Genomic DNA, 11,850 nt, shown 5'->3' on the forward strand with positions numbered 1-11,850 from the left:
TGTGGCCAATAACTGGGTGTCAGTCCCACCAAGTAAGGCATTTTAAGCCAGTCCTCAATGCAAGTACTGCCAGGCTGACCAACTGGGTGTCAGTCCCACCAAGTAAGGCATTCTATGCTAGGTCTCAAGGCGGGTTCCACCAGGCTGACCAATTGGATGTCAGTCCCACCAAGCAATGCATTCTATGTCAGGCCTCAAGGCAGGTACCACTAAACCGACCAACTGCGTGTTAGACCCACTAAGTAAGAAATTTTATGCCAGGCCTCAAGGCAAAAATCTGTCAAGCCATCTAGGTGTCAATCCAACCAAGAAAGGCGTTCTATGCCAGACCTTAAGGTAGGTTCTGCTAGGACGACCAACTGAATGTTAGTCCCACCAAGCAAGGCCTTCTATGCTAGGCCTTAAGGCAGGTATTGCCATGCCGACCAACTAGGTGTTAGACCCATTAAGCAAGGCATTTTATGTTTGGCCTCAAGGCAGAAATTCGTCAGGCTATCCAGGTGTTAGTCCTACAAAATCAAGGCATCTCATACCAGGCCCCAAGGCTGGTAAACGCCAAGCCGATCAACCGAGTGTTAGCCCCGTTTCACAAAATGTCTCCAAGGCATTTGTCACTGCTCTTACAATCACTCCCAAAAATTAAAAAACTTTTTGAGAAGGAAGAAGGCCCATTGTAACCGGGCAAGACTCTTTAACAAAGGCGAGACAGACTGCTAAGTGAGCGAGTGAAGTCCACAATGAGGAAAATGACTAGAAACTCATCAAGACAGGTTAGGGAGAGAAAATGCCCGAAAGCGTGCCAGGGCTAGAAAATTCTCGAAGTCTCGTCAGAGCTACAAAATGCCAAGAAACTCGATAAAGCTAAAAAATGACCAAAAGCTCGTCAGGGCTAGTTAGGGCTACAGAATGCCCAAAAGCTCAATAGGACTAGAGAATACTCAGGAGCTAGTCAAGGTTAGAGAATGTCGGAAGCTCACCGGGGCTAAAAAATGCTCAGAAGATCATCAGGCCTGGTTGGGGCAAGAGAAAGCCTGGAAACTCTCCAAGGAGTTTTACATCGCTCGGATCAATTTTGGTCATACGCTGGACAAGAACTTGGACCAGGCCGGTTGGCAAGGTGAGTAAGAAGGAAGTAAGGATGGTGTGCGCTCAGAAGCTAACTTAGTTCGAGGAACTAAACTAAAGGTTGCACTCAGGATTGTCGGTATGATTCACACTCTAGGACCATAACACATTTCGCGATCAGGCCACCAGGCTAACGACCGAGGGGTCAGCCTTGATTAAAAGTTTCAAGTCGTTAAAGTGACTAGGTATTAAGTTTGATTTATTATTTTTAATTTTCATAACCACAAGGCAATTGTCATTTATGGGCAGGAGCAGAAAAAATGATGCAAATAGGAAAAGGTCAATCTAAATGAGCCAAGTACCACAGATCGTGAAAATGAAAATCATCTTCAAACCTCAAGAATTGAAGACCAGCGAGGGGACTTCTAATATTACAAAATAATTACACAAAGAAGGCCATGTGTTGGCACTCGAAGAAAAGGGTACGTGGCAAGAGTCTAGTCAGATGATGCTCTATCCCACCGATGGCAATGAAGACCTGAGCACTTCAGTTCGTTAGGACTCACCCTCTCAACTACAGAGCTAGGCTCTATAGGAAGTTACTGTTAATTGCTACAATCCAGTAGATCCCCTTTACGCCTATAATCACGGGATCTCCTACAAATTAGCCGGTAATGACGGGCATCGAATCCATCAATTAAAATTGATTACCCTTTTCTAATTAATATTTCTTATAGACAAGGTGAATGAGTGTCTATCCCACATAAATATTAAATTTATTTAAATTAAATGCGAAGTGAAGAAGAAAAATTGTTTAATACGAAAGAAAGAAGAAGGAAATTTCTATTTGAAATTTAATTTCAAAAAAATTTAAGATGAAATAAAATAAGTGTAATTGAATGATAAAATAATTAATTAATTTAAAAACTCAGCTGAAGGTAATCCGAGTTAAAAGGTTTTCAGTTTATTATTGATCCAAAAGATAGTTCATTTAATTTTCTATTATTTGATTATAATGTTCAAACAAGCGAATCGCACCAATTATTCTTTAAGATTAAATTAAATTGTAAAGCGCTAAATTAATTTATAATTAATTAATAATTCCAACAAGCGTGTATATTTAATTAATTAATTAGTTTAAGAAAAGAAGAACTCAAAGTTGATTAACAATTGTAAGCGAATTATTTAAACCAAATCAATCAGTTTTTTAACATAAATAGATATGTTAATTACTATTTGTATTAGTCCAATTAAACAATTACATATCTATTTGAGTTAATTAGCAATATGTTGTCTATTTAGAATATTTAATAAGTTTTTTAAATTTCTAAAAAGACAACAATGGATGTGGTGTTTCTCGTCAACAGAAAAATAATGAAAATATAAATTAAGATGAAGAGAAAATAAGATTTGATCTCACAACTTAAATAAAATCTCAACTAGATTAACTTTCAACTGAAAACAAATATTTAACCACTAAGAGACATAACAAAATTACAAAAAAAGTAAAAAGAAGAAGAAAAAAAGAAGGGTTCAGCTAGAGAAACTGAGAGGAATAGGTGAATTGTGTGATAAGGAAATGTGTGTGGAGATGCTTTTCTATTTCTAAAACAACCTTTTAGGATTTTTTCAACGAAAAGATAAAAAATAATATTTAAAATTTAAAAGAAATAAAATAAATCAATATCTTTTTATGGTTGTTATTCTAATTCTTTATCTGATCGTATTTGCAGCTATTTGAAATAATTTAAATTATGTACAGCTGTCAAAACAAACACTTTGCAATATGTTCGTCGAGTTTGGATCACAGCCTTGGGTAAGACAGTACCTTCCAGTCTAAAACAGCTCTGAAACAGCATCTACTAGTTCTTTTTCATATTTTTAACTCCAAATCTGTTCAAATTTAAAATCCAAGTAAAAATCTAATTGTTTAGATCAAAATCATAATAAAATAATGAAAATTAATATGAAAAAGTGGTGAGTTTTATAACTCATCAGGTAATATCCCTTATAAACGAACCGGTTACATCATTGTCGAATTTCTAAAAAATATTATAATTAATTCCATTTTCTTATAGTATAAAAGTTAAGGATTACAGAGACAAATGTACGATATTCTCTCACACAAATACTCTTGAGTTTTAAACAATTCCTTATACTCGCCCTATTCTTCAGTTTACTAACTTGAGCGTCCGAGTGACTGCCATAAGCACTAACCACCTCACATTCTCTCTCTTGCAGGTTGACCAATCGCAGCACAGTTTTGTTTCGGCTACACATCAACTTCATTTTAGCAACATCAAAAAGTAATATATTCTTTTTAAAACTTTGGTATTTATTAGGTCATGATTAAAATTAAGGTATTTGATAGGTGATGCTACATAAGACTCACCCAAAGTAGGTAGTGAGTTGTCATCATAAAATAGGGCCATATGGCAAGAATTTGATAAACCTATATGCGGTCCCATCCATAGAAATGAAGACGTGGACATGTTAAGTCGGCCTCAGGACAAGTAGGATTCAGGTCGGACAGACATGCCCTCTTAACTTCGAGGTAAGGCTTCATAAGGAAATTACTGTTAACCGCTATAATCCAGTAAATTTTCTTTACGCCTACAATCACGAGATTCCCAACCAATTAGCCGGTGAAGATTCCTTACCAATGAGTTGATCACATCATCGCCAAATTATTAGGAAATGTTATATTTATCTCCATCTTTTTACAGTATAAAATGAGAATGATCACAGAGGCAAAGGTATGCAATTCCCTAGAACAAATACTTTCAAGTTCATTATTCACCATTTTCTCCAGTTTACTAACTCGAGCATCGGAGTGGCTACTCCCACCACCTCACTTTCTATGTCTTGCAGGATTAATCAATTACAGGACAGCTCCATTCTGGCCATGTCATCAATTTAGTCTCTGCAACATTATTTGATTCCACTAACGGGAGATCCATTGAATCCTTTCAAATCATTTGCATTAAAATCGGTCTCTTATCCCTTCACTCTTAAAAAGAAATCTTTCTTTTATCTCTTGAAATGGCCGATAATTCATGAGCTACTGTTAAGGTTGCTACCAATGTGGATGCCATCATTTCTTCCACCCATGGCAGTGGACAAAACATGCCCTCAATAGTCAATGAAGCATATCTTAACAATATGAGTATTGAGCAAATGCTCCAATATGTTAGAAGGTTACAGGTTACTTTCAAGCAATTAAAGCTTAGGAGGAAGCGTCGCTCATGGCTCCCAGGGGAAGGGAGGAAGTCTCTATTAAGACCTCAAGGCCTCGAATAAGGGCAATCCACACACAGTTCGAAGGGAAGGACCAGTTCGAAAAAGAAAAGTCATCAAACGATGCTCTGAAAGACGTCAACTGAAAGCTAGTATGGATTACTCCAAAGGACCATAGAGGGCAGGAAGAGGATAAAAAGACGAGCCTAAAGCAAGACCAAAAGTGTAACGACCCGGAAACCGATACCCCTCTGTAACTGCCCGAACCGCTACCGGCGTTAGGATCCAGATCGGCTTAAGGCCGCTGGGACCCGTAGCAAGCCAAACATACATCCTATCACCCGGTCAAATCCCATACATGATCAAAACTTTAACATAAAAACTGTAACATCTGATGTAAATATCGAGCTTGACCTGTATGCAACATAACTGGAAACATAAAGAACCCCCTACTAGAGCCCTCAAAAACTCTAGCTGGGTCAACATAACATACATCAAGCTGGGATCACATCTAAAGAACTAGAACCTAACCTGTGCATGCATCAAAACCACAAACATAAGACCTCCACTAGGGTCCTCATCAAACATTAGTGTGGTAAACAGCACATGCCACCAGTTTAGTTCAAACATAACTCAACATCTGACATAACATACATCATGTATTAAAAAGGGACTAACCAAGTCTTAGGGCCAAGCACAGTACTAATCCATAAACATAACTCTACTAACTTTACATTACATTATCTTACAATTCATTATATCAATTTACATTACATGTCCACACACCTCTAATCTATTACAAGACTTTTACCCTTGACGTCTTCCTGGCCTACCTCTGACCTGCAAAACTGGGATTAGGGGAAAGGGCTGAGCTAAAAAGCCCAGTGAGTAGAAACAAAAAAAAAAACAGTTCATTAATTACATGCTTTCATGAAATGTGTCACAGCACAAATAAATCATATCACGGATTGGACCCAACCCCAAAACATCCCTAAGCTATTTGCCCGGTCACTCTGAAAGGTACCACAGGACTTCGTAATGCCTGGCCCAGCCAGGTCTTATCCATAGGGCTAGTGGGGTCGTCCTTGGTCCAATCTCCATCAACAGTAAATAATGCAATGCTTCATATTCGTGGAACTAGTGCAATCAACCTACTATAATCATCATGATGCATGAACATGCTTTAGGCATTTGATTTCTTGAAAATAAAATATTAAGGTTAGTTCTACTCACTTCTGGCAGACGCTGAACTAACTCTGCAACTGCTAAAACTCATGGCCTCCTCGATCCTTCGGGTCCAATCCTACACAGGTGAACTCGAATGAGGTGCCAAACACACTCTAACAACTCATAAACAACTACCCAAAAACCCCTAAAACATCACTTACACATGCATAGAAAACAACCTTGAAAAGGCTGGACAGGGCACTTTCGGCGGCACCTTCGGCGGCCGAAAGTCCCACTCCAGAGACGAAAGTCAGGCACTTTCGGCGGTCGAATCCTTCCTTCGGCGGCCGAAAGTCTGCTTTCAAGCCAAAACTCAACTTTCGGGGGCAAGGTTAGGCGGCCAATCCATGCATCCAAAGGCAGGTTCGGCGGCCGAAGCTACTTTCGGCGGCCGAACCTGAGTTCTTCCCAGAAGGGCAGAACTCAGCTTCTCATGCATTCAAACCTCCCAAGCCTTCCAAACACCCCAAAACAAGCACCCAACCTTACCAAAACATGCATAAACCCTTAACCATGCACAAAGGAGCTTAAACAAGCTTAAACTCCAACAAAGAACATAAAAAACATACATAGATAGCTTATGACCCACATAAGCCAAAACCATCAAAACAACCCAAATCCTCACATACTCTCTCCCCATCATGCATACTTACTCCCACATGCATAAACTAGCTTAAACCTCCTACATATCATCACATAAACATATATAAACATACATTTGCATAAAAAAACCCACATAAAGCCTAACATGCATATCTACCCATACTTAACCATTAAAACCTCTTAAAACTTACTTAAAACTTCATTAAAACACAAAGGAAGCAAAGATCTACACTTACCTCTTGAAGATCGAGGGTTTGTGCGAGCTCTAACTTGGAGATGGAAGGAAACTACTCCTTGGGTCTCCAAGCTCCCAAAACTTAGATCTAAGCTTGAAAACTCTTCAAAACAACCATGAAACTCATAAAGACATGAAGGAGATGAAGAAAAACATGAAAATGGCCAAGGGAGGACAAAAACTCACCTGAGCTCGAGAATGGGGAGAAAACTCGCCCATTTCTTATCTGAGGGCTCTTTATAGGTGGCCTGGTCAAAAACCTTCGGCAGCCTAACGTGCCCCCTAAACTCATGCATGTTCGGCGGCCGAACTTGAGGTTAGGCGGCCGAACCTTGGCTCGGCGGCCGAACCTTGGCTCGTTCAAACAAAGCTTTCGGAGGCCAAAAGCGCTCCCGAAACCTTTCCATGTTCGGCGGTCGAACTTCACTTTCGGCGGCCGAACCTGGCAAACGCCTCCTTGGTCTTTTCTTTTCAAAACTCAATTCTTTTTCCATTTAAAACCATAAAATCAGTAAAAACATTTTAGAAAACACATTTTACCCCTCTAGAAGCCTCTGGCATCTTCAGAATTCCAGATTTCAACGGAGATTCCGCCGGAAGGTAGGGATTCCGATGCCGAAATCTAGCCGGGTATTACAAAAAGCTAGAGAAGCAAGGATATGAGGGAGATTACAAAAGTTACTCAGTCTCTCGAGAAAGGGACGAGTGAGGTAAGAATAAGAATTACACTCCACTAAATGACTCATGGATACAAATTTTAGTGTGGATAAAAAAAATACCAAGGAAGTTAGATGGACTCTTAAACTCAACCCTAATAAAGCCGAAAGATAAGATAAGACCAAGTATTATCGCTTTCATGAAGACCACGGACATACAATGGAGGAGCGCCAACATCTAAAAGACGAGATCGAGAAGTTAATAAGAAATGGCACACTTCGAAAGTTCATCAGAAAGAGTATAAGAGATAGGAGACCCGAGTGCAAGGTAACAATTGCTAAAATCACCCTTGATAGTGAATCTGTGGGGGTTACTCATGTATTTGTAGGAGGACCGAGTATTAATAGAAGTGGCCATAAGGAGAGTGTCACAGATGTTCAGCTCCTGGGTCAAACTCTGAGTTTTCAAATTGGTCAAGACAGATGACCGAGTCTTTTATTTTATTCTTAGAAAAATATTTATGATTTATGAAAATATTACAAAAACTATGATGCATTTTTCAAGCTCTTTTTTGATAGGAAAGTCAGAAATATTGGAGGTATGAAAGTATAGAGACAAGAACAAAAGTCACAGGCGAGTTCTGCCAGACCATCCGATTGTTAGTCCCATTAAAAGGCCACAAGACCATATGGGCGTTGGTCCCACATAACAATGCATCTCATGCTAGGTCACAAGGTGAGTTCCACCAAACCATCCGAGTGTCAATCCTACTAAAAGATCACAAAGCCATCCGGACATGGGTCTCGCATATAATCCGGGCATTGGTCCACAAAAATAAACATTTATAAAAGGTCACAAGGTCATCGACTAACCAGATGTTAGTCTCGCTTCACAAAAAAATTCTAAGGTATTTCATGCCAGGCCACAAGGGTATATGCTAGGGCAATAAGGTGTTAGTCCCGCTTCATAAAAAGATTCCAAGATATTTCATGCCAAGCCACAAGGCGAGTATACACCAAGCCAACCAACTGGGGGTTATTCCCGCTTCATAAAAAATTTATAAGGCATTTCATACCAGGCCGCAAGGCGAGTATACGTCAGACCGATCAATAGGGAGTTATTCCCGCTTCACAAAAAATTTATAAGGCATTTCATGTCAGACCACAAGGTGGGTATATGTTAGAGTGATCAACCGAGAGTTATTCCTACTTCACAAAATGCTTCTTAGGTATTTGATGCCCAAGCCATAAGGCGGGTATGAGCCAGGCCACGCGACTGAGAGCATTGGTCCCATCTCATAAAGAGAATCATAAGCATGTGTCACTACTCTTACAAATCACTCCCAGAAATCTATAACTTTTTGTAAGGAGGAAAATGACCAAAAGCTCGTCAGGGCTGGTCAGGACAAAAAAATGCTCGGAAGCCCGTCAAGACTGTAAAAGGCCAGGAAGCCCGAAAGGGCTGTAAAAAGTCAAGGAGCTTGTCAAGGCTGAGAAAATGCTTGGAAGCTCGTTAGGGCTGAAAAAATACACGGAAGCCCATCAGGGCTGTAAAAGGCTAGAAAGCTCAACAAGGCTGCAAAAAGCCAAGGAGCTCGCCAAAGCTGAGAAAAATACTCGGAAGCTCGTCAGAGCTATAAAAATACACGTAAGTCTGTCAGGGCTGTAAAAGGTCAGGAAGCTCGTCAGGACTATAAAAAGATAGGGAGCTCGCAAAGGGTAGAGAATGCTTATAAGCTCGTCAAGGCTGGTCGAGGTAAGAAAATGCTCAGAAGTACGTCGAAACTGAAAATGCCCGGAAGCTCAATAAGGTTGGAAAAGGTTAAGGGGCTTGTAAGGGCTAGAAGATGCCCGGATGTTCCCGAGGGTTAGAGAGAAAATTCATCAAGACATTACTATATCACTCGGATAAATTTTTGCCAGACAAGATCTTGGATCTAACTGGTCGGTAGGACAAGTAAGAAGAAAGTAAGAATATCGTACGCATAGCCCGGACAGTCAAGCCACATGCCCCAAATCATAAAGATAGTTGTTACCTTCCAATCTAAATAATCGAAGACCAGCTGGAGGACCTCTGATGCTACATAAGACTCTTCCAAAATAAGTAATGAGTTGTCACCATAAGATAGGGTCATGTAACAAGGGTCTGATAAACTTATAGGGTCACGTGACAAGGATATGATAAACTTATATGCGGTCCCACCCATAGAAATGAAGACTCGGGCACTTCAGGTCGGCCTCAGGACAGGTCGGACAGACTCACCCTCTCAACTTCAGGACAATGCTCCATAAGAAAATTACTATTAACAGCTATAATCCAGCAAATTTCATTTATGTCTGCGATCACGAAATTCCCAACCAATTAGTCGGTGAAGATCCCTTAACAACGAGCGGGTCACATCATCACCGGATTATCAGGAAATACCATATTTATCTCCATCTTCATACAGTATAAAAAGAGAACGATCACATAGATAAAACTTCTTTATTCACCATTTTTTCAATTTACTAACTTAAGTATTAGAGTAGCTGCCGTGGGCACCCACCACCTCACTTTCTTTGTCTTACAAAATTAGTCAATCACAGCATAACTTCATTCCGGTCATATCATTAATTTAGTTTCTACAACATTAACAAATAAAATTATTAAAATATAGATATATAAATATATATTTAGTATATCTATTTTAATCGTAATTAACTAAAACACTCACAGTTTTATTCTGGTGGTAAGTGTATTTGAATAAATTTTTAAATTTCATATGAAACATAAGGGGAGGCAGACTGAAATTCGGAAAACCCAATATGAAGCCTAATGTCATTGTTAATAAAACTATGAAACCGTTGATAAAAGTAAATAATTTTTAAGATTCACTTACCAATTATTAAGTAATAATGATTTGATTTGAATAAAATTTCAACATTCTTGCCAAACATGACTTTAACGGAACTTTAAAGCTTATTTATCATTTAAAATATTTAAAAAATTAGTTAACGGATAATTTCTTTTAATGAAAAAAATTTTATTAAGATTTTCATATATAAATTTATTAATATATTTTATTTTCTAAATTAAAATTAAATAATAAAAAAAACTATTTTATTGAAAAATATTTTTTACTAATAACTTTTTTTCAAAAAGTTTTTTATAAATATATTTTTTAAGTATATATTATTTTTTGTAAAATAAACAGAAACTAAGAGTACAAGAATTCAAATCCGTAAAATACTCTTTTAATCACGGAATTAAATTAAATTAGGTAAATTTATTTTTTATATTATCATAAAATTAGTATTTTATAAGAGAGAAAATATATAAAAAATAAAATAGGGAAACAGATAAGGATACAAGGTGAGACCAAACAATTCTTATTTAAAAAAAGAATAAAAAAAAAAGGGTGAAGCCAGACAATAATTGTAAAAATCCAAGAAAATTATCAGTTTTCAATATGTAGTAAGCCAATATCCACGTAAGAGTAATTATTTTAAATAAATATCTACATTTTAAATTCCCATTATGAATAATACATGGGTTTACATAAGCGTTTCTATTTGTATTTATCCAATTATGTGGGTGTGCCTGCCATGTCACTCACCTTTCATTTTATATCTGCTTATGTCATATCTGGAGCTCTGCCACGTCGAATACACGTACTATCACTTGATTTCCAAATTAGATGACGGAGAATTAATTTAAAAAAAAAAAAGAAAGAAAAGAAAAGAAAGAAAATGAGGATGAAGAGGAAAGAAAGTCACTACTTTAGTTTCTTAACCCTGTCACCTTAGCCTCTTTTATACATTGTGGCAATTGCAGACATGTATCTCAATTGTTTCGCCTCTTTTTTGAATTTGTATATAATCGAATAATAGAGTTACTGATGTAATAAATAAGCATAAATAGCACATGATAATAAATTTAAATTTGTGTATCCTCGTATTACTAACCATTAGATGGGCCCACAGCAGAGATGCTATGATGTCCAAAATCGACAATGAATGTGCGATGGTAACCCGTGTAAATTGTATTCGATTTAAAGTCAAGAAATTAATTGAATTGAAATAATTTAAAATTTTAATTAATTTTTTATTTATTTTAATTTAATTTAATTTTTAATTTTAAAAATTTTAATTTTATTTTATTTTATTTAAAAAATTAAATCGAATCGATTAATAATAATAATAATATATTATTTTTAATAATACAGAAAGATTAAATTATATTAAAATTAAAATATTTTAATTAAATTTTAAAATATTAAAAATAAAATATAAGAAATAAAAAAGTATTAAAAATTTAAATCGATTAAATTAAATTAAATCGAATCAGATCGATTCACTTCAATTTAATTTTTAATTAAAATTAATTCGATTCAATTTTTATAAATATTAAAATTTTAATTTTTAATTTATTCGATTATTAACCCATGACTCAAAGAGCAATGGCTCAGAATGTGCAAATGGGACCCTAAAGAGTGTATCCTCTACTATCATTTAAACCTTGCTGTTGACCATACAGTCTCCTTAGCTGGAGTTTGAAGCTGCGTTTTTCCATGATTTGAAATGTGGCAGTCTTAGTTTGAAGCTGTTCGCAAGGGAGGTGTTGTTGGGTCCGGACTTGAGCTTCCGGGTCAACTTTAGGCTCCAGGATTGGCCTGTTTATGACGTTCTTATATATATATTTTTTGGGCCTTAAAGGCTTATTAATCATTTGTATTTTGTATAGTTTGGGCAAAATTTTCACATTAATAAAACCCACCATTTTTTGATAAAAGAAATTAAAAAGACCAAATTAAAATCTAATAAGTTTTTCATTTGATTTTAGCTAGG

This window comes from Manihot esculenta, chromosome 8 (genome assembly GCF_001659605.2).
Source record: "Manihot esculenta cultivar AM560-2 chromosome 8, M.esculenta_v8, whole genome shotgun sequence".
NCBI lineage: Eukaryota > Viridiplantae > Streptophyta > Magnoliopsida > Malpighiales > Euphorbiaceae > Manihot > Manihot esculenta.